Genomic DNA, 6000 nt, shown 5'->3' on the forward strand with positions numbered 1-6000 from the left:
AAGCAAGTCATGCATTTTGACAGGTGCTATAGAATGGCTCACTCAGTACCCACTCCATTTTTAACTTCTCCCTCAGTTTTCTCTGCCCTCCACTGGAAGGGCTGGAAAATTAACATATCTACTCAGCTTCCCATATAATAAGGGTTCATGGTTCTGATCACAGATACAAGAAAGATCCCTGGGAAAGACTCCTATTCCTAAGTCAAAAGACAAAGCTTCATGAAGAGAAAGGATTTGCTTGACTTGCTTCTTCCTGCCTGAAAGCGGCCAACTTTAAATCATATAGATGAAAGGAGCACACAAAGCATAGGAAGAGAGAACATGAGTGATGACATGGAGCAACTGCACCAGCCCTAAACTGCCTATTCTGGGAATTTTTATTACATGAGGAAGATAAACCCCTGTTTGGTACTAAGCCACCGTAGTCAACTTTCTGCTGCATACAATCACATGCAAACCCAGGCAACACATATATGGTACCATTGAAGGAGGGGGACTAGAACAGTGTTTTTCAAACAGGAAGTTGGAGTTCAATAATGAATCAACCTAAGATAGACATGGAGATGTAGACCTGGAGAGAGATGGTAGATAGGTGGATAGATAGATAGATAGATAGACAGATAGATAGATAGAGATTTATTTCAAGAGAAATGAAGGGTGTCACTAATCTACCCAATCTCTCCTCATCCACTACAAGTTATTATGGTTGTGTCTTTCTCTGCTGTAAGAATTAAGAAAAAATAGGGAAAGTTTCCTTGCCTAAGGATTATAGAGAAAATGAGTTAGACTGTCCAAGATGGGGAAGGACCCCAAGGGTTAGAAAGGGTAGATGTGGCCCAGTCTGGAGGACAGAAGGGTTCTCTCAGAGCAGGATGGGAAACAGAGGGTATGATAAGTGCCCCAGTCCTGCAGGTTGACCAAGTAGTGGACATAGGTAAAGACATCAAGAGTTCGCTGGGTGCCCCATGGCTAGCCGGAGGTGGGTGAGGGAAAGCTGTGAGGGCAGCTCTGTGGGCTACCCTGACTAGTACTGCCTGACAATGTGGACTAGCACCCCAGTCAGCAGAAGTCTCATTAGAAAGATTACGGCCACCATGAGCCAGGACCATGGTGTTTCAAAGTTTGCTGACACCACTTAAGTTCTCAGATGTTTGTTAATTCATTAGAGATAGAGGTAGTCTTCCAAAGTAATTAATACTGGCCTCATGTTGATAAGAGAGAAAGAATATAACTGGGAAAACAAAGAGTTATGAGAGCTGATGGTTCTTGGATCTTCATGTTGGAGAATTCATTCTCACTGCCCAGCCCATTATCTAAAGAGGTATTCGTTCTGCAGTATAATCTTTGGGAGCAGCCCAGTCATTGAAGATTGTATTTATCAGAAGATAATTAAACCTTGGAAAAAAGGCTCGTTTTTATTTATTTTTATTTTTTTAAGATTTTATTTATTTATTTGACAGAGAGAGAAATCACAAGCAGGCAGAGAGGCAGAGAGAGAGGGGGAAGCAGGCTCCCCACAGAGCAGAGAACCCGATGCGGAGCTTGATCCCAGGACCCTGAGTTCATGATCCGAGCTGAAGGCAGAGGCTTAACCCACTGAGCCACCCAGGCACCCCCTCATTTTTATTTTTTATCAAACTAGAGAAAAGGAATGAGGAAGCCAGTTATTCCTTCTGGTAAGGCTTTAATATAGGCCAACTAGGGAGTAGAAGGGATTCTGAAGACCATCTGGGCCCCCTACTCATGTGAGGCAGAAATTCCCTCCCTAGCATCCCAGCATTGCACCTGGAACTCTGACTTGGGCACGCCTTCAGCATATAAGACACTGTGTGGCACAATGACACAAATGGTAAGTGAGGGCCCAGACTCTACCCTCAAGACACTCAAAATGAAAAAGTAAGAAATAAGTGCATAAAGATTTATAACATTTGGTTTTGGCGGAAAGTGGGGTTATGAGACAAGGTAAAGTCTGGGCAAGGGTCTGCAGGGAAGATCTGATGAGGTAAGAGTCAACGAGAAACTAACTGTTCAAAGGAAACTCAGCGAAAATCTCAGTAGAGTGGGGACAGACTCCACCAGTTGTACGACTTTGCCATGAACTCAAATGGCAAGGGAGGTAACAGGAAGGTCTAACTCAGGTGAGAATAGGAAAAAGGAAAAGGGATGTTTATATTATATATATATATATATATAAATATGAAAATATGAAATACTCTGAGGAATGTTCTATTCACAACCAAATTCCTACTTCCTACTTTGCTCTGTAATATTCATCTTCCCCAGGAAGATCACTACATTTCATCTGGAGTTTTGAAGTCATTAAGAATGCACTCAAGTTCTTCCACCACCTTGGTCCGGCAATAAACATTACTGAGCCCAGCAGCAGTCAGCTCTTCTAGCAGTATGTGAGGGACTATTGGGGGAATTTGAAAATTTTATGGTCTGAAAAGTGGGCCTTAGCACTTTAGCTTTTATTCTCTCAGAGAGCTTATAAATCCCTCTTCATTTAGCAGTTTTCATGAAAGTGACAGCTTTTGTTAGTCAGGCTAAAGCGAGATTAGAAATAAAATTTTTAACCATTAATCCTCACTGATTAAAGTGAGACCAGAAATCAAATTGTTACCAACTGTGTGCTAATTTCAGCTTAATTCTTTGGCAAGAGGCGTTGGAAATTTTCAGCTCGCTGCACTAATTCACAATGCCGTACTACTGATGGCAGAAAGTCAAGGTCTCCTTTCCTCTTGGGTCCAGGGTGTGAACAATGACTATTTCAAAATCAGTCCAATAAAATATAAACATTAAATTCTTAGCTATGTTGTTTCTCAGCCATCACTTTCCACACCACTCTCTCCTCCTACTCAACACCAGCTTTCCCCCACTCCACCAAGAGCTATGAAAAAAATATCTCCCCAGAGACTGGAGAATCACAGCTGAAAGGCTGGCCTCTCCGCATCAAACAGAGTGTCTGCAGCATCAAAGCAGGTGTCACCCCCACACAAGCCCGTTTCTATTACATACAGTGCTGGGAGGGAAGGAAAATCTTCATGCCAATAAGCCACATCAATTCATCAATCAAAACGAATTCATGCACTAATTAAACTAGCAAAAATTTTAAAAAGCATTTGTGTTACAGACGGGAGAGTGGAGTGGGGAGGGCTGATGGGAGTTAAAATTCCAGGGAAGTGAAAACTTGACAGACACAGCACCAAATAGAAAAGGCAATAAATACATGCCTGGAATTAATAGCAAGGATTTCCTTCATTTGAAAATAATAAATAAATAAATAGCACTCACACATGCACACACCCCCCAAAAAAGAGCAGGAGGCAAATATTTTCTCGGTTGAGTCAAAATTAACATTAACAGGAGTGCCCTCTGTACTGTGCACATTCACTGGGAAAGCCTGTGAGCAAAATAAAACTCTATCCCTTTCTTCATATCCACTTGTCCCTTAATACTGAACATTTCTCCTACTCCCTTTGAAGACTTTCCAAAGCTATTAAGTACTGTTGCATGGTTAGCGCACTGAACAAAAGCCTGGAGCTGAGGGAAGAATGGAGGCTGAAACCTCATCCGTGTTCTGACAACAAAGTCACATGTTCTGGCATGGAGTTGTTGTCATTAGAAAGTAGTGCCTTTTTCTTCATGAAAGGCGCCCTCTGACTGTGGATTCTGAGAAACAAACTGAGGGTTAAAGAGGGGAGGGAGGTGGGGGGATGGGTGAGCCTGGTGGTGGGTACTAAGGAGGGCACATATTGCATGGAGCACTGGGTATGGTGCATAAACAATGAATCTTGGAACACGAAAAAAAATAAAGTAAAATTAAGATGTTAAAAAAAAAAAGGTGTCCTCTGCTTGTGCACCCAGAAGTCTGTAACCCCACAGAGGCCAGTAGAGGTCCTTGCTTTTACTTACCTCTCTTGTCTCCTGTTTCTCTGTTTCTTCCCTCTGAACTTTGAACTGAATACTTCTTCAGCTGTTTCAGTATATCATAAATATCTGAACAAAGAGGAAAAAACTCAGTTATCCGTCCAAGTGTTTCATCTATATGACACCAAGTACCCACATATAGGGGGAATATCTTAATGCTTAGTATTGTGTAGACAAAACATCTGGTTGATCAACTTAGTTCATGTATCTTTCAGATGCTTCACCACCATAGAAACGCTCTCATACCCACTCTCAGCCTGGATTCTCCCATGTAGAGTGCAAACTAGTCATTTTTCTAGGCTCAAAGAGTCTAATTCAGTATAATAGGAGTCTGAGAGATAATAAAGGGACAAGGGGGCTGTTTTCCTCTTAAAACTAAATCAAGAGCATTTAGCCCATATGCTAAATATTATGGGAGGGAACTTTTCATCTTTACTCCAATTGTTCTGATGCTTCATTCAACGAGATTCTTTCACTGTCTCTTCTCTGTGTTATATTTGGAAGAGAAAAACTTCAATGTTTGCTTCAATATCCCAATTTTATATAGCCTTTCGGGTTCATCTATTTCTTTTAAAGCTTGCTTTTGAAAAACAGGAGTCCAGGAGTGAACTTCCTAAAGTTAGTATTAGGGCAAACCAGTGGCCCAATCTCAGCTATCTTTGTTTGAAATGATGGAGAAAAATGATTACAATATATTAAGCATGTCATCTGAATCTAGCTTTATGGCCAGGACACTCCAGAACATCCCCATGGCAAACTTCATTCTCCCCATTTCCCATAAAGAGAAGATTGCAATGCTAGGCCCCTGGTCACACCATAAGTCAACAGCATTACGGAGAACTTTCCAGATCTTCCCAGAATTGGTCCCAAGACTTAGTGCACAAGAGCTGAAAGCTAAAACTCCTTTTCTTCTCCCCAAGGCAGACCGTGAAACTGTAAAGATGAGCTGGCATTTTGTTTTATTTTGTGTAATAAACTGTTCTTTTCACAGCAGTTGGCCCTGGGGGAGTTTCAAATAGCGCTGCTTGGCTGCAGCTGTGGGTGTGGCCCGGCTCAATCCAAAGGCAACTGGGAGACCACAGCTGTGTCAGGCAGAATGGAGCTTAAACCTTCCATCTGGGCTGCACACTTTCAAGTTCACCCCCAAACAAGTTGAGTCATTTTCACAAACCAGAACCCCTCAGATGAAGGTGCTGCTCTTCCTCTGCTCGTGGTAACTTGGGGGCACATCCTATTTCCCCAGAGACTGACACCCCCCCCCCCCCAATGTGTCTCTGGACAATTTCCGAACCGTCCCGGAGCCGTCCCTTGGCTAGCCACGCGAAGACATTTTCATGGAGGCTACGGGGTGGTAGGATTTTGTCTGTGTGTTTTGTGCTTCGATTTTTTCTCCCCCATTCCAGTTTCTTTGGCTCTCGGTCGGCTCTGACAAGCGGAATGCGTTCCCCCAATTCAGTAAATCCGTACATGCTTCCAGAAAAATTTTCGAGGGTTTTCCTTGAGCCCCGGCTTCCAGCGGTAGCAAATAAATGACAAAGTAAGCCTCTACCGGAGGCGTCCAAACCCGAGGACAGAAGTGCGCGCCCTGAACCCCCTCCTCGGCCTTCAAGGGAGGGGGAATCACTTACTTCTTTGTCTCACTGAGGAAAGTATGTGGGCTGGTGAATGGCGTCTTTTCTGACTAGGTTACAAGCACGTCAAAATGGGCACCGTCTAGGAGGGCCAGAGCGAGAAAGCGCAGCGCCGGACACACGTCTGGGCGGCTGGGTGGCGAGTGCATTCCCGGGCGGCGGAGAAAGCTCTGGAAGGCCGCGCGGGGGCCGCCGAGGGAGGAGCCGCCGCTAGGGGGAGCGCCGCGAGCGCTCCGGCCTTTGTTCGCGCGAGCAGCTGCCGGGGATTCCCGGCGTGGGGGGGGGGGGGGGGGAGGGGGGCACTCGGGCCCTCTGCAGGGGGCAGGACCTGCGTCTTTGGCGCTCGCAGTCGCTTACGGTCTTTTCCGCGGGGACTCTGTCTGGGGCTGTGCGCTTCGGTGTCGCCCCGTCCCCCATCCCCCATCCCCCACATCCGGCC

At 44.9% G+C, this 6000-nt stretch overlaps 1 long non-coding RNA gene across 1 annotated transcript in view; it reads right to left on the bottom strand.

Annotated features, from left to right (window-relative positions):
• Positions 1–5752, bottom strand: part of LOC131828112 (uncharacterized) — an 81595-nt gene extending 75843 nt beyond the window's left edge. Inside the window, exons 1-2 of the long non-coding RNA XR_009352238.1 lie at positions 5559–5752; positions 3916–3999 (exon numbers count right to left, since the gene is read on the bottom strand). This is a non-coding gene — a long non-coding RNA (uncharacterized LOC131828112). The remainder of the gene's footprint in view (positions 1–3915; positions 4000–5558) is intronic.
• Positions 5753–6000: the final 248 nt, after the last annotated feature.

Source organism: Mustela lutreola, chromosome 3 (assembly GCF_030435805.1).
Source record: "Mustela lutreola isolate mMusLut2 chromosome 3, mMusLut2.pri, whole genome shotgun sequence".
Classification (NCBI taxonomy): Eukaryota; Metazoa; Chordata; class Mammalia; order Carnivora; family Mustelidae; genus Mustela; species Mustela lutreola.